Source organism: Atractosteus spatula, chromosome 11 (assembly GCF_055471065.1).
Source record: "Atractosteus spatula isolate fAtrSpa1 chromosome 11, fAtrSpa1.hap1, whole genome shotgun sequence".
NCBI classification, from domain to species: domain Eukaryota; kingdom Metazoa; phylum Chordata; class Actinopteri; order Semionotiformes; family Lepisosteidae; genus Atractosteus; species Atractosteus spatula.
The window spans coordinates 11,531,668-11,549,986 of NC_142716.1; the positions used below are offsets into that span (position 1 = coordinate 11,531,668).

Consider the following 18,319-nt stretch of genomic DNA (forward strand, 5'->3'; position numbering starts at 1 on the left):
AGAAAGCTAATTTCACTTTAGGTAACGATTACATACATTACTACACGAAATTAATAGAAATAACACTGAATGAAAATATCCTTGATAGATTCAAAAGTAAATTGCAAAAACGCCGGTGCACTATACAGTAGCTACTCGCTAACGTTTCGAAAGAAGAACGCTACTGAAGACAATTAGAACTAGTGATTTGTTTGCTTTGTAATAGTTTTCAGTTAAGAGACTAAAGGAAATTGACCAAAAAAACAGATGCATGAAAATGGAAATGCTTTCAGCTATTTTGAGTGTATCATTACTATACCTTAGAACATTAAGAATTTATTTGCTTCTCAATGCAGTCTGAAAGATCACGAATTTTATCTTGTCGAGTTGTATATTCTTTCATTTTCATTGCTTCATTGAAAACAAAAGCAAATGCAACAACGTTATTAATTTGCAGCGGTTAAAGATTCTCCTCCCTCCTGACCCCTGCCTAAAAATGATTTCGGCTCTCTCGCTTCTTGAAAAAAACATCCCATCACTCATACATTCTTGCACATACCAGCAGCTTGAGCTTCTAGGAGGAACCGCACTTCTACAGTTTTCGTCCTGGCCCAATAGGGAACAGAACAGCCTTATCAAAATATGTCTGTCTAGCCAATAGTGCGACTCTTCAAACCTCACATGACCATTTTTTCTCTTGTCTTTTTACATGGACAGATTAGACTTCACTTCAGAGCCGCAGACAGAAGCTAAAACTACAGCAATGGGATGTGTTGTGAACAAGTAACTATTAAAGAGTTACAATTCCAAGTGAAACATCTTTCGAGCCTTGTTTCCAGTGGACTTTCGCCTTGCTGTGGTGTTCACATCTTGCACACTCAGACTATATTAAAATGGTAAACTGGCAACGAATTGTAAGTATTACTCTTTTTATTCAATAGTTGGATTCACTTCCCTGCGATTTGTCTGCTGTTTAAACAACATCGGTTTAGAGAAAGTGTTAATTCACAATCGGACAGAGCGGAAGAGAGAGTCGGATATTGCAAGAATACGTTGCGATTCCTCCAAAATAAAATAAAAATAACCAGGAGCTGCGTGCAGTGAACATATTCCGTCGTTTTTGTACTCAGTGTGATTCTTTGTTCAGACAGAGAAGATAAGACATGTTCCCGGTATTTTATTGCAGTCGGTGCTTGGATGTAATGGGAATCTTGCTACCATACTCATTAAAAAATAACGATAAACTCGCTGACCCTTCTCGCAAGGGTGCTGAACTGTCCAGCCGGTCGACATGGTTGAGTTATTATAATTAGCTGCACAAGAAGGCAGGAGCACTTGAGGGCACATAGCTCTAAAATTACTTAGCAAATGCAGGGTGTATCTTGTCTGCCTTGTTTAAAAACGGGCCATTTACATCTGGGGTCCTAGAGAGCTTTGAAATAACATTTATGCTGTAGAGATTGAAACAACTACCTACTCCACTGAATAAGCTTTTTTTTTTAAGACAAAAAATAAGTATTCATTTATAGAAATTGACGTCCTTTTCCATGGTACGCAAAGAGTGGATTCTAGCGGGAATGCATTTTAATAGTGTTAGACACCTGACCTCTTAACTTAATAAATATCATTTTAGTTTTATAAAAAAAAACGAAAAACGACTGTAAATGTATACTGCCGAAAGTAAACTATATCAAGAACATGTGGGGACAACAGTACACCTCTATTTAAAATTCTGATTCTTCAGATTTTAATTTAATTGGAATTAACTGTCAGGGTGTTTGATGTTGAAAGGATCCAGATGTGTTTAATTATTATGTCTTATAAAATCTGTCTATCCAGTCCCTGCTGGTGCACTGAATAAAGCATAAGAACACAGAAAGTCACTTCAGCGGTGAATCTCCTAATTAAAATTGTATATCTGTATTTTTTTTTTAATGCTTGGTCTATTCCTTCTTTGTCTGGCTCTTCTGCTATCTACACCTCCCCCCAACCACCGCCCACTGCGAGCTGAGACACCTGAAGGCTAGACATAATGATCAACAGAGCTGGAGTCTGTCTGGACTGCAGCCAGTTCCCCCCCCCCCACACACAATCAAGGAGCCAGCACGCAAGGCAGGCCTGTTCCACTGCTGTGTGTGGATCAGGAATGGCAGTCTTAAACATGCTGTGGAAATATTAAAGACAGCAGTGTCCCGTCCCCCCTCTCCCCTTCTTTTCATACCAGATCTTTTGACACCCCTCTGCAATATTTCAGCTTTGAGCGCTCAGAGTGGTGGGATGTCCTGTACATTTTTCACACAATATGTCACCAAAAGTTGTGCGACCAAAGCATGTTCACCATTCAGTTTTTATTGGCAATGGCTGTAATATGTTCATTCACAGATGGTGTAATAGTGCACTAGGTTTCTCTTGTTACCAATTTGTTGCTGTTTTATCATCTTACCCTTTGATCATATTTAGCTTTGTGAATTGGACTCCAGCCTGTCTATCACTATTTTTGCTGTTTTTGTCTTAAGATTTACATGGTGGCATACATATGGATATTTACTTGAGTGAATTATAAGAAGCCACACACAGTTGTGGGGCATCTGTACTTAAAATGTCCGCGTTCATACAAAAGTTTTAAAAGACGTTGCAAAAAACAGATGGCCACGTGCCTCTTTTCTTATTTAGATGAGCTTTTTCCTTTTCAATAACATCTTTCTTCCTGGTCTGCTTAAAAATTCCACTAAATGAAATCTTCGGAGGATTTTCAATTCTAATTTACCGTGTGTAGAGGAAGGCCCAGTGCAGAAATCAGTAGAGTCTTTGTGAGACCCCCATGCATCAATCTCATCTTTGTGGAGACTGCAACACTGTGAAATGAAAAATGAGGAAATATTTAAACATTTTCTCAGTGCTGACATGCTTTATTTTGAGACCGTTTTTAGACAACTCATTTATATTATTACTCTAGCAGAGCAATGCTCGGGGAAACTGTAAGAAAAAGATTTGATTGTATGGTGATCAAAACCAGATGAAACTGGCTTTTTTATTCCATAGGAACTGTTACTATAGAAAGTCCGATACATTTTTTCTAAACCTCTTGCTTTATTCAAGAAAAAGACATTACAACTGAACATGCCTTTGCCTGTATGGAATCCATGTGCAGATCTTAAAATTGCACCTTTGGGTCTTTTTACACAGAAAGCTACGATTGAAATGTCCCATTTTTAAAGTGGCTTGTAAAGTTCTCATTTCTTTTCTACCTAACAAAGGGGTTTAGACAACCCAGTGTAGCAAGAAGTAATGTGAATGTGCTAAAAATATGTTTATGTTTTGTTAGGGGTCACGCCGTAAAACTCTTCTTCGATTTACATTGTTCAAGTGGAAACTGTGAAAGACCGAAAAAATAAAAATAAAAACTTCATACTGGTTGACTGAAGAGAATATACATCGGAGAAGCTGCATTAGGGCTAGACTGAAATGGACATTTATCGGGGGAAAAAAAAAGCCTGGAACACATTGGCATTAAAATGAATTTGCCGGCACAATAGACTGTCCAGTTTTTTTAGTCTGCCATGATCTTTTCCAACCCTCACTGCACAATGAAAGCCACAACCTTTTTTTTCTCTCCCTTTTCTTATAGTTCGAAGCACTCTACCTGAAACTGAATAGGAGGCCCTCAAGTGCTTTCCAGAAGAGGCCGTTGATTGAGACTAAGGGGAAAAAGCTGAATAGTCAAAGAGGGCAGACACGCAAAGGAAAGCACTAGCAGTACTGAGCACATTGTACCAACGGCTTGATCACTGCCCATGTGAGCAGATTTCAAGAGACAAAGGTAAAGACCGTAATGTTAAGTATTTGTAAGTTACAGATGAACCCTGTGATTCATTATGGTGTTTGCATTAATATTGCAGTTTCACTTTTTGCTTTTACTTGCATGTAACTTGACTTTTTTGCAGGCTTGAAAAGAAAGCTTAAAAAGTTGTATTCCTTCGGATGAAACGATTGGTAAAACCAAAAGCAATATATTTGCATATCGTTGGTCATGTACTGAAAAAAAAACAGTCATGCTTGTTGCAAAGCAAAAATGGTATACTTAATCTGTTAATTAAGTTTATATCAGCTTAGCTTGTTTCTGTTGATGAATGAATAGTTGCTTTCATATTTATGTTGTTCTGCATGAGAAAAGGTTATTGGTTAAAATCTTGGAAATCCCCTTAAATTAAATTGTGTCCATGTTAGAGGTGTAGTTTTTAAAATTTCTTTTTCATCATCACAGCGCCCCAAAAATATGGTTTCCTGTGTGGTGTTCAAGAGTTATTTGATTGAAAATGGTTTGATTTATCTCCTTTGAAAAGTTAAATAACAAAGCAAACTGTATTTTTTATGCTTCTCTTGGGAGTTGTAAGTATAAATGCATAAATGGGGGAATGTATATATTACTCAATTGTTAACAATTTTTAAATCCATAAAAACAGTTGAGCATTTCCCAGCATTTTATCAAAATGTATAATGAATGAAGAGAAGCAGCAAAACAATGAAAAACCAAGTAGAAAAAATCAATAAGCCTCAAGTAAAAAATGTATTCTTCATAAATCAATTGGTAATGAGATTTACATTTAATATTAAAGAACGCGGCACAGGCATGCAATCTTCCATTATATTTATATTCCGAGGTGTAAAATTACTTTGGACGTATTAAACTATAGTTCTCCCATTCCTTTTTTGATAAATACCACGGCAATGAAGAGGTTAATTGTTTCCAAATCTTTATGTAAGGGCAGAAAATGGAAAACTGCAGGATAATTGAGCTGCTGGTGATTTGAGTGTATTTATGGATTACTGTGTCTAGAAAAGAAGAAAGCACATGTTGTGAGAAGACGCCGCAGGGGTTGTCTGGACTTTTCAGAGAGTGTAAAGTCTTGTTTAGTCAATGCCTCTGCTAGGAATGACCTTTGGCCTCTAATGCTCCTCCCTGCTCCAGGTGCAGTCCCTCACCAAGCAGAAGAAATGTGCAGATTTCACACCTCATGTGTGGTTGAGACCCCAAAGGAACAGGATTAAAACATTTTAGGTCTAGAGATTTTAACTTAGCGGACCCTTTATTTGATTATAAAATTTTCTTTCGAGCTTAGTCTTTCTTTCCAAATCAATATTCATTTTTCAAAATTGACAAAAACAACTGCAAAATGGAAATTGACAATAATACTGCAAAGCCTCTCTTGGATCAATGATTGAGTCTAATGGTATTTGTGGTCTACACTTAAATGCCAGAATGAAAGACCCACTTGTCCTTAACCTTCAATGTGCCTGGTTAAGTGATTTATGTGGAAATTTACATAATTTTTCTCAACATCTGGGTTGAATTCGTAAAAAAACTGCACATTTATTGGTAGAGAGCTAGTTATTCAAAAAGAAAATTGAATTTTGTTGGCTAGGTGTTTAATTTATTTGTCCTCTCAGGAACTCGAAAGTTGTTTTGGTATTCCCATTATTGTCATTCAACAATTAAATAAATTAGCTATTTCTTGTTGCATTGTCTAAGAATTTATGTAGTTACAATTTGATGTGTTAAACTTTTATGGTAAACTTGTTACTTTTTATATTTGTGAGGGCTGAATTGAGATTAACAGGGCTTACTGTAGATCTCTGGTTTGTAATTGCTGCATTTAGGTTTTTAGCACTTCAATCATTTCGCCAGAGTAATTTTACCCTTGCCATTTGTAGATCTGCTGGTTGAAGTCAATGAAATTTACTATGGACAGAATTACCAGCGAGTCCACTAATGTCTTTTCTCATCGCAGCTCTGTTACAAACAATTAATTTTAACACTCTTTGTCCGGGAAAGACAAAGTGAGGCCTCCCTGACAATCAATAATGGAGCACAGGGCTATTGAATTCTGCAAAGAGATGCATTTAAAAATCAAAGGGGCCAGACATGTTCCAGGTCCCTTCTGTCTGCTGCTGTTCAGATAAAGCTACTCAGGACCTACTGAAAAACAGTCGTTTTATATTCCTTTCTCATTGATATGTAGCACTATCTGGAATATACAAGTTTGCTACTGGCTTCTAGAAATAACAGATTTAATTGTTGGATGCGAAAACCAAACATTTGGGTACCATTTTGCTGCATTCAAGAGCAGTGCATTTAGCAAACGTAGGAAGGGAATTATTCAGTAGGAGGTGACTAAACTAGACTTAGTGTATTGACGGAGGGATGCAAAGGATTAATGCCCTGTCATCTTAGCCTGGGATGTGAATTCTAATTCAGTGCGAGTTTACGTGATTAAAAAAATTATCCCATTTAAATTTGACAACATGTCAGAAGCAGTATGAGTGTTTGTCTCAGATTAGCTATTTTATGTGAAAAGGAACAGTTAAGATGCAATGAAACACAGAGATGAAAGGTATTATTGCTAAAATGTTGTAGTTGCTAGGTCTACAGGTACTGTTTAGAGTTCTGACCAAAAGGTGTTCTGTGAATAGTAGCTTAGTAAACAGCATCACCATTAAGATATTTTTCAGTGAATCTCAGCAGGATTCCTACCTGGTTTTGTATTTTGCTAAATTATATCTATAAACTTTTTGAGTAGAAATTCTAGAACTTAAAAGTAATAACACTAAGCTTTGTATTTATAGTCACTTTTAACTGTATATGATACTCTTGTCTGAACTGATATCAGTTAGATTGAGATCTAGTTAAGGGCAACCCTAAAGATACTGTATGGTTGTATTAAATTAATTCTAGCTTATATGTGCATTTTACATAGATAACTGTGTTCTTGTTTTTGAAATACCAATCAATACCATTTTTTATTAAAGTTTACCCATTTTCTGGTAAAGTAAGCATGTTGTTTTAATGTACTGTACCAGTAAAGCACTGGCATCTATTAGGCAGTCCAAGAGGATATAAAATTCAAAGTAATCAGCATAGTTACTTAGAAAAATTATAGCAGCAGAAATATACTGAATGTGAATTACAATGTTAGTAAAGATGAAACAAGTATTATTTTTTCAGCTACAGGAGAGCTCAGCAATTCAACAAAAGATACACAAAGATCCTTTATTAGACCTGCATTCTTTTAGGAAATTATGAATTTGTTAAAGTTCACGTTCAAAAGGCCTACATTTGTTTTACATCATATGACATACTGTAGTTAGTAGTTATAGCACTTATCCACATAGTTAACAATTCATTTTCCTTTCATTGTTCTGCAATGGCTTGCCAGGATAGGCACCAGCATCCTCACAGCCCTGTATTAAAGAAAGCAGTTAGAAAATGGCAGTGTTAATACACATAGTGGATAGTAATACAGTTCAAAGGTTGTAACAGAGGACAAGCTTTGACCATTTTTCACATATCTTTAAAATGTAATGAAAATAATTTAGTGTGGTTATATTACCATTTTAAACTGCATCACCATCCAACAAAGGAACTGTAAAAACACTTTATTCAGTCTGATTTCATTTAATTACTGAATTAATTGGAATCAGACTGGGGTCTCAGAAAATTTGAAGAAGTGGGTGTTATCATTACTTATATTCCTCTGAAATGAACAGAGATGATATCAGTTCAGTTTTCTCTTTGTAGTTGTACTCCTTGGGGACTACTGGGAAAATGATTTGGCCTGTTGCGGCAGGAGATGTGCACACTAAAACACAGAAAGGAGTTAAGGAACAAGTTACATCGCTCTTCTGTAGCATGACTTCTTTCATTCAATGCAGGTGTTAGATACAGTAAACCGTTTACAAGAACAACATTGGCAAGTCACTGACATCTAGGGAAACTGATACTTGGAACAGACTAATATAGAAATAAAGTGCTTTAAACTAAATCTTTATGTATTTCCGACAAATGTAAATAAACAAATGGCATTCTGCTCTTTTTTTGAAGACCACATTGGTTGTCGTTTTGAAAGGGTGCTTGACCTTTGCCTTCCAGCTTGCTATACCCATTTGGCGCAATCAATTCAGCCGGTCAGGTGCATTTTGCAGGTCTTAGATTTTCATCAGTTCATAACGCAAGCTATTTCTAGGACAGGAAAATACCTCAATGTTGCACTCAGATAGTAATTGCCTCAGAAGAGAATGAAAGTGTCCTATCAGACAATTAGTATTAAATTTTAAATGGAAGTTGTACAACATGTGGTTTTAGGGCTTATTATATTTATATTGATATTTTTTAACTGTGGTGATGTATTTGAGATCCAAAAAATGATGGCTTCTTCAGTCCAAGCCAATGTGTGATTATTTACGTAGCATTATCATTCAAAGCAACTATATAATATTCCCCTAGTGAAAACTTTGGAGTTTCTATTAGTGTAGAGAGCAAGTGCTTCCCCATTCTTGCATAAAAGTGTAAAAATAATCTAAAAAGTAAAGCCAAAGAAATGCCAAGTATTCACCAGTGGTTTCCCAGACACTGATTAGTACTAATCTTAGACTGGCTAATGTTATTTAAAGTAAACACATCTAGGAGTATAGCTCATTTTTGTTTGTGAAACCAACCCTTAGTGTTTATTTAACTGGAAATATTATTTTGTGTGTGCTTTAGTAACACAGGATCTCTATACTATAGCAGATTTTTTTTTCTTGCTTGGTGAATTCTCATACATGGTAAACCAGGTTTTTTTGACAATGACCAAGAGCATATTTAATGTGGTAGCCTGTTATAAAAATCAGAATAATTTGTTCCCACTCTTTTAATTGAGATGGGAGGATAGTAAATGTAGTTCCCTGGAGGCCATTCATTGCTTCAGTACACACTATAAAACACAACGTATTTGTGAAAGAGGAGAATTGAATTATCCCATGAGGTTTGTGGACCTGATTACCGAGCATACTGCCTTCCTGCATACTTGCCCTGTCACCTTCCTAAATTCAATCTGGATAAGTTTTTCCAAATGAATTTGTTTCTTGAAATAGATTCAGATTGCTTTAACAAATCAGCTTTCTCAGAGGCTTACGGACTTCCTTTGTGTAATTTGCCTGATTTACTGCCGTCTCCTCAGTGTGTACGAGTTTTTAGACATTGGTGGCTATTTTGCAGTATCCATAATGTATTCTAAATTGTTCCATGTATGCTATTGTATAGTGTACTAAAGCTAGATCGTATGTATATTTTAAAACTGTTATTATGCGAAACATACAGTAGTTTTCAGAACCACTGTGCTGTATTAGGAAAGAAAAAATAATTGAAAAGCAGGCTAAGTTGTGATGGGGTTTTATTTCTCTGAAGAACTTTCATCTCTACAAAACAAAAATAATATGGAAATGTTAGGTTTTACTAATCCAGTTCTTTGCTCTTAAGCTTTATAGTAAAATGTTAGTGTGTGATTTTGCTTTATATATTGATAAGAACAAGCATCACCCTGTTCTCCTGCATTCCAAAGAATGGTTGGGCTTTGAATGATTTTTGAAAGTTTCTTTCTCTCTTAAATTGTATCTCATCTTCCATGTAGTCTCCTAGCTAGCTGTCAATTGCACTTTCATATTTAACTCAAAGCTTGGGTTAGAAATATACAAATGTCAAATCATAACATCAAAAGACAGGAAAGTCTTAAAGAAATTAGTTAGTGAGTGATGAATTAAAGCAGTCCTGCCTTCTAGGCTATCATAGAATCCTGATGGGATCACAAAAGTATATTTTTTTCTGCTCTCTTTTCTGCCAACAAAATAGTTAATATTCAGCGAGCTGGTTTCATTCAGTCCACTATTAAAGAAAACTGCATGTTCAAGCGTACTTTAAAACAGAAGATATATAAGTAGTTTTGACTAAAAGTAGATTTATATTGGCAGTATGAATATTAAGAATGCAGGTCACCATTTGGAATTATTTCGATCTGGAGATTGTGCTCTTTTGTCTTGAAATGTAGGTTCATATGGAAATAGGAATACCAGGAAATGACACACATTCTTTCTGGCAAATTCAAAAATAAACTCAAATCCACACTTCCTGCTTCAATTGCAGTTTCAAATATGTATAGGACTCTGTTTTTGCTGTATAACTAATTAAAACCTCATGATCTTTTTTTCTTATGAACTCCTAATCTGTTATTTCTTGTGTTTGCACTGGCACATTTGTAAATCTCACAAATCAAATACCCTCCAAATAGCTTAAAGTGAAGTGCGCTACAACTTCTTGCTTTTCAATTCTGTATGGAATTGTAAAAGTTTGACATGCAAACATATCATATTTTAATTGCATTGAAAAACAAATTACATTAGTCATTTGTTTGTGAGTGAAGTGCTTGTTTATGTTATGTATTTATTTCAATTTATCTTAAAATGTGAAGGATAGCTTTAATCAATACTAATAAGGACTAAAACTGCATAATTTAGAGATGCTTACAGTTAATTTTGGAGTTTAGGTTAATTGCCTGTTAAATAGCATTTTACCTGTAGAGATCATTTGAAGAATGCATTATTAAAAGTACTATGCACAATTCAGTTCTCCTAATTGGCTTGGCCTTTCCTCTTGTCAGTTACTTTCCAAGGGCCAGGTTCTTAGTCACATTTTTGGTTACTTCTTGACAGAAGCATTATCACCTTGTGACCTGATTTTATCAGATTTCTGAAGCAAAGCAAGTTGGGAGCTGGCCAGTATACATGATCATGGGTGGCTTCTAATGCCCTGTTTCTGGTTTAAATGGTGGGCAGACCTTCTGGGCAGTAATTTCCAAACTCATTCACCAGTTTGGTGGCTGTGGCTACCTGCTGTAGAAGATGCCATTCTTTAGATTTGGAATATTCTGATGACTTGGTCGTTAAAATTTCCATGGCAGTGTTTGAGAGTGTAGGGGTGTTAATTGTGTCCTGGTTAAATTTCACTCTAGGTTTGAAAAAATTAATTAATTAATTGGGTGAATTGGTGTCTCACTATCCACGTGATCTGCTGTGTAGTGGGGTTGCTGGCACATAACAGCAGTCACCCAGCACCCAGCTATGTGCTGCACTTCAGTGGTAAATGAAGTGGGTCCCTTCCTACATCTAAAATGCTTTGGGATAAATAGCATGATATGAATGCTATTCATTATTGTGAATTTTCACTCCCCAAAAAAAAAAATAAAAACACAACATTTTAAGAAGTCTACCAGAATTATTTGCATTTAAGTTTCTGGATGCTCTCTGCAAGCATGTCATGAAGTCTTCAAAGTTCATTTATGAATCTCACTAGCTTAACATTTTAAATCAGAAGTTTTTATTTATAGTTTTGAGTGTTTGAATAATTTGTCAGCTGGACTTGGGAGAATATCTGAAGAGAATATTATCTGCTATATTATGAGCTGCATTTGAAAAAAACATTTTCAGGCTAAAGACTATTTTTTTCATACTATCCTTTATAAATTTGAATTAAATGTCTTCATGTTTGAGAAGGCAATTTTTTATTTAATTTCCAAATAAGCCTGGATTTTTAGGCATTTGAAACTATCTCAGTCTATAGAATTATTTGTTTTCTGTAAAATGTATTTGGTTTATACTGTAGTAACTGTTGCTTCAACAGGGTATCATTTTGTCTTGATAACTTGATACTGCATTAAGTGAGTCAGTAAAAAAAAACAAAAATCAGCAGAAGCCACACTAACTTCTCCAAAAAAGTATTGAGCCAGCTGTTTTTCAGATACTTTAAAAGTATTAATCTTATCAAAACAAAAACAAATCATTTTAAACAAATAATGATGAGCTGTGTAGTAAACACTTACATAATTATTGCTGTAAAAGCAGTGATGATCCCTCTTGGCAGTCTGTCTGTTTTTTAAAAAAAGGATAAAATTATATTCTTGGGGGCGATATCTAGTTCATTGAGTGTTGAAAAATGAAATAGCCTGTGCTAAAATAAGACTGTCTTCCTCTGCACAGGACTGTTGTATATGTTAAGTAGTCAGGATACTTGCACCCATCCCCCACGATTGTAGTCTGTCCAACTCACATTTTCCTTCATAGCGTGACACTTTCTTCATCTGTCTCATTGATTAATTAACAGATCACAGTGCGATCGTGTTTTGTGGAAAGTGCCAGGGTAGTGTGATCAAGGCTTCAGAGAGTTTCAGTGCCAGTATATATTAGACAAAAATGTTAATGAGATCTCAAGGATTAAGCAGAAACATGCATGAAAATGTAATGTTTATTAATTAGTTTTAGTTATTGATCTGACAGCTGAAGTGCTAGACAGCCATTTTAAAAAGCTTAACATATCTGCACACATTTGATGTTCTAGGAACTCTGAACAGTTGCAAGAAAGTGATACTGAAATAAGATGCTGAAATGCTGTTGAATTAATGTAAGAAATTAAGAAAACATTTCTTCAGTAGCCTTCATTTGAGTTCAAGGATATTTACCAGCGCTTCTGGAGCAGTTAATAGTATATGTGAGAGCTTTTGATCAGAGTTATGAATTAGGAGTCAAACTTGAATGGACTTCCAGTTACTACAAACTTTGTTTCCTTAATGGCATTATCCAAAGTAAATTTGAATCAACACTTGGATGATGTTTAAATGATTTTTGACCATTTGTTTTTTATAAAATAAATATTTATAAGCAATTATTTTATTCCCTGTGATTAGTTTGCTGTATAAGGGGAGCATTTCTCAGCATTTAAATACAGTAAGTCCTTTCATTTGCTCTTTTTTTTATTGGTATTTGCTTTCTTGTTATCTTTTTCTGTATGCATGTGAGCCTAGCAGTGGTAGTAGTAGTTATAATTTAGCAGTTGCTGTTGAGGTAGGAGTTTAGCTGTCCCCCTTTTTAAGCCCCTCTGGTATTGCTGAGTTGACAGAAAACTGCAGAAATGGGAGAACCTGAAAAATAACTGAGAGACCCCTCCTCCATGTGCCTTCTCAGTCTGAGCGGCTGCCGAGACATGCCTCACAACTAACAGAGAGAGAGACTCGGAGAAACAAAGGCTCACTGTCACCATTTTTTTTTCTGCGCTGAGAATGTAGATTAAATATGGAAAGGTCTACAGAGAGTGATAAATAGGACAACCTGTGAGCAATTGCACATATTTAGCCTTACGCACGATAACTTCCTTATTGAATGGCAGGAAGCTTTGGTATTATGTTCATTGTGCTGTATTTGCTTAACTCTGTTCCTTTATCTGTGCAGCTGTACCTAAAAAAAATAATTTGAATGGAAATACAGCTGGATGCAATTTTTGAAATATAAATAGCAGGATCAGATTTATCCTTTCCTTGCTTTAAGATACCTGTCTGCACATACCAATATACAGGTTGAGCTATTGATGTATTTTCTGTTTGCAACTTGTCATTTTAAACAAAAGTAGGGTTAGTTTTTTGTGTGTGTGTGTGTTTACCAAAGCAGAAACATCTAAAAATGTATTAATACTGAAATTCAATTAAATTTGTGTTATTAGCATAGCTCGAGAGAAGTCACAGTTGTCAGGTTTGTAAGGTAATGTCCAACACTCGGGAATTTACATTGCATTTTTTAGTTGCATAACACAACCCCTGATAGATTGAGAAGAAATTGGAATTAATAAAATTACCGACTGAAATTAAAATTATTAACCCTTTTCTGGAATAATTCTTTCTTACAGTACATCATATTCATGAATGCTAATTTATGGTTCTAAATAATCTGACTTCCACTCTTATTGAGTGATCTGCTTTTTACAAATATCTTGTGAAGGTGGAAGGAGAATGAGGAAGTTAAGGGCAGCTTTACAAATGAAGAGGTGTTAATTTTGATGGCTGATTCTGTTGCACTGGTCTTGAAACGCTTGCCATTCTGATATTTTTCAAAAATGATATCTTAACAAGCAAAGTTGTCATTTGTTTCTGAAAAGCCTTCACCAAATTGCCTAAAATCTGAAAAGGAATAAATATTTTTTTCAATTTTGTCTTTTAGGAAAAATAGATGGAACGTGACCAGAAATGTTACAGCTCTTTGCCTCAGTGCTTCGCGAAACATAAGAAGAAACGTCCCTCAGGCTGAGCTAAAAGATTGGGTGGGTGTGCCACAAAATTAAGAAATAATTAAGGTAAGTTTAGGGCGCCTTCATAGCTAGAAAGGCCTGTCAAATTGGAAGGATATTCTGACAAAGCTGTTCACTCATTAGTGTGCATCTGTCTCTGCCACTGTGCAACCACGTGTTAGTTCTGTCTGCCATTATAGGCCTGGTTAGAGCACACAAGAGCTTCTCTGGAGAGATGAGAAATGTTTACCACATGAGTTCATCCCCACCTGCCTTTTCCTGAAATATTTGGCAATTCTGCATGATAGGCTATAAAATAATAGTTATTTTAATATATATAAAGCTCAGTTTGTACATTACTTGAGTAGGACATCTACCATTTTCTAAATTAACTAGTCAGAATTCAAGTCATACAAAGATAATTAGAGGTATTGAAGTGCTTAATACTGGAGAGTAAAACAACATTTTCTGTAGTTGAAAAGATTGTGTAAATAAAAGTACATGCTATACAATTTGTGTGAATCTGTAAACAGAAATCAGTGTTTTCATTCCACTACACTTTTATTTTTTTAATCTGTATAGTTTTCAGAGAACTACAAATATCTCACTTGATATAAACTTTCATATAAATCTTAGGTGTAGTTCAAAGATGATTTGTTTTGTTAATGAGTTTTATTTCTAATTTGGGGAGAATTTTCTGTCCTGTTTGAGTCTGTTTGCCCTTTTACTTTATTTCAGTTCTCAAATGTTTTCGTCCCCTTACAGTGGGATGTATTAAAGGAATTTTGTTGGCACTTTCAAGCAAACAACCTTAAAATAAGAGTAATTGAAAGGGCAGGAGGCAAAAATGTGGAAATTAGTGCTCTGTGAATTCAGCTGCCATTTTGTATTCCCAAGATGACTCCACAACCACTTAGAATCATTGCATATTTTATCCTCACTAAAAGGAGCAGTAAATAATTTTCAGTCTGTCAAGTGGTCAGACAAGCTGGAACTGGAGGATTATAGGTAACATGGATATGAAAGTAGAGGCCAGAAAGCTATAATTTTTTTTCTTTTTCGGAGTCTTTCTTTTTCTGTGGTAAAAGCCGAAGCAGCTGTCACATAGGGGTAAATTAAAGACATTGCAGCTTAAAGGCCTGCTATTCTGGTGATAGGTCCTTGCAGTGGTCCCTGAAACAAATTGCATGTCCCCCTTTTCCTCCCTCTTTTTTAGATTTAATAACTGCTCAGAAGCCACTTGTATTTTACAAGCTTCAATTCTTCCAGCTGCTTCTGCTTCCTGTCCCTCATTCACACAGGGATTCGATTCCTGTCTTTCTCCTCTCCTCTTTTTGTCCCACTGTGTTAACAGTAATTCTCAGGCCTTTGACTACTGTTCCGTGCTGGGTGATTCCAATCCCATGCAAACAAAAGAGTCTGTTTTAAGGAGGATCATGAAAAGAGTTAGGGTGTAGTGGCACCCCTTTTACAATGGGAAACCTCCTTAGCAAGCATGTTGAACAAATCACTTTTAAGCAAGTTTTTTTTTGTCAGCTGAGCATTTAACGTACCCTTCTGTCTTGCATGAACCTAAGGTCTAGCTCTTCTATTCTTTAACTCAGTTCAGCAATCTGTGCTGCAGCATGTTGAACTGCTGCTTAAATTAATCCTCCAGCATGGGTCACGGAATACATACTGAGACAGGAGACCTTCTCTCACACTTGACTGAAGCTAACTTGAATTGGGCAGCTCTTGCTGAGCACAGAAACAGGTGTTTATAGAACTTGTTAGATCAGCCTGTCTACATTTTATAGAGATGGCGCCTCGACATTTGAAATCGAAGAACACACAGATGCCCATCTTGTCCATACAAAGCAAATATTTTTGGGGACCTACAGTAAATGTTTAATGACATTAAGAATAAAATTTCTTTTAATTATGCCATTGTTGACCCAGTGAAATAACATATCTGGAAAATAAGTAGAACCATACAAGGAAAAGTATTTTTAGAACACTGAATTAACAAGAAACCCATTTTTCAATTTTCCATCGCAGATAACATCTGAAGGCAAGTACTGTACATGATGCAGAATCTACTTGAATGTGTGAAAAAAGCCTTTGTGTATAAAACAAACAGTAAAATAAAAAAATGGCAGTCTAGTACATTTTTTAATGTATTTCTTCATATTATAGGTAGTAGTCAGAGGCAGCACACCATAGTGTGCATTTATGCATTTACTTGTGTTAATTTGGTTTTAAGCATAGCTTTTGAGATGTATGTTGTATGTATGTTGTCCACACGTTTCAAAACATAAAATAAAAATGTATATGTATATGTATATTGTGTATGTAAATATGTGTTAGCTTTTTTTTCTAGAGAATAAAAATGCAGATACATTTAACAGTACTTTGTAATGAAATGCAATTGAATACAACTTGGTTTGAAGAATATAGAGGAAGTCCACATAGTAACAATAGGTTTATAGTTCCTTTACACAAAAAACAACTCACTGACATTGCTAACTTGACATTTCAGAAACAGTTTTTGTTCAGTTTCAGTTTACATTTAATATCCACTGATAGCCAAGGGCATACAGGTTTTGGGATTTTATGGTTAGCGCCAAGGTATCATAAACAACCTGTTTAAAAAAAAATAGTTTTCATCAGACCTTTTATAAGACCATAAAAACTTCTGTTTCCTGGCCCTGTGCTAATTGGATTGTATAGCATACCTGCTCTGTAATTGTCAGCTTTAAATCCTGGATTCTTAACTGCCTTAGGCTCAGTTTTATGGTTCCAGTACCATCAGCAGGTGTTTGGCTTTAAAGGGGATTAACAGGGTGATTTCTTTTTGTCTGTCATATGAACTACAGTTCCATTTCAAAAGAACCTCTCTTAACTCATTCTTCTCTAATCAGATTAGTCTGGGAGATATATTTTCAGTTCAGTATTAACTGCAAAGACTCTTTATGTTGTTTTATAGTCTTATTTTAGGAGAAATGAGCACAGTTTTCTATGTGAACAGTGACAAGTTATTTTTTAGAGCCATCACATTCCGCTTATTCGATGAAGACTTGATATAATAATTTAAAAGCTTCTTTAAAGTGCCCGAAAGACAAAAGCTCTTATTGTACCATTTTAGCAAAAGGAAGCCAGGGCATTCCCCCAAAAAACAACCACTTCCCCTTTAGTAATCAGAAAAAAATACACAGATAGGACTTGAAGGTCAAAATAAGATGAGAATGCCTGTTCTATTACAGACACATTTCTTTGCTTGTTTCCCAATACAAAATGCAATTCCTTCATCATTTCATGGTTTTCCTATGTTTTGTTTTTATAACACTAAAAGCTGTATAGACTGAATTACTTCTGAACATAACTCTATAATGTACTTACAGTCCTGCCTGTTTACGCTCATCAGTGCTCTACACATAGAATATATTAGATTACTGACCTTTTCTTGTAACAGTGCCAGGAACAGCTTATATCAGTTCAGGGTCATTACCTACATTGCTTCTAATAAATGGGTTCTGATAACATCTGTGCTAAGCTACAATGGAAATGGATTAATCCCTCTGGCTGAACAGTTGCATAGAACAGCATTACGAAGCAGAAGAAGGAGACATGATATTTCAAAAAGAACATCTTCGTAGTGCTTTTCTTGCAAGAAAAAGGCAGGATTTTGTTTTGTAGAAAGTAAAAAACAAGATTCCTTATCATGTATTCCTTTTTGTGAATATTTTTTTTATGGAATGGAACAAAGAAAGAAACAATACATCTCCCCATAAAATAAGAGTGCTATAACAGAAGTACTCTGCATTAATTATTTGACCATGGATCTGATTAGAGAGCTTCATACAGTATATCCTATAAATGAATTTTCACGTTTAAAATATTGGCCTAGCATATTCTCTTTAGATTTTTCTGAATTTGTCTTGAGGGTTTTTTTTTCTAAACCTTACTTGAAATGGGCCTTAAATGTATTTTTATTTATCATACATTGTGGTTTTGTTAGTAGCTGCAGTTACAACCTGATCCAAAAGTGATTCAAACTATCATAAAGGTGTTTTTGCAGGAAATTAAGAGTTTTCTGTATGTGTTTTCACATGAAATTTCTATCCATATGACTTAATAGAAAAAAGCTTTCGGCAGAAAACTGTATGTTTTATTGTATGTGGAGGTACTGTTTTTTTTAACGAATCATCTTAACCTTTTTCAGACAAAGTGTCTAATTAATTTGGCAAAGGATCAAAGGTTGAAATTTAGTGGATGAACCCTTTAAATACAGACCGCAAGGGCCTGTCATGCTACTTGTCTGTATCCTTTTACTTTGCTGTCCCATTATTGCCATTTAAATTACAGACTTTGAGAAGCCATGCAGTCAAAACAACACCTAATTTGAGCAGACGTTCTTTTATTACAATGTCTGCTTCTTTATTG

The 18,319-nt window shown here is 35.3% G+C and overlaps 1 long non-coding RNA gene across 1 annotated transcript; it reads left to right on the forward strand.

The window, feature by feature from the left end:
* Positions 1-706: 706 nt before the first annotated feature.
* Positions 707-15,873, forward strand: LOC148823513 (uncharacterized). The gene is made up of 3 exons (XR_016093742.1): positions 707-893; positions 3,608-3,799; positions 13,831-15,873. It is a non-coding gene; the product is annotated as an uncharacterized LOC148823513 (long non-coding RNA).
* The last annotated feature ends 2,446 nt before the right edge of the window (positions 15,874-18,319 follow it).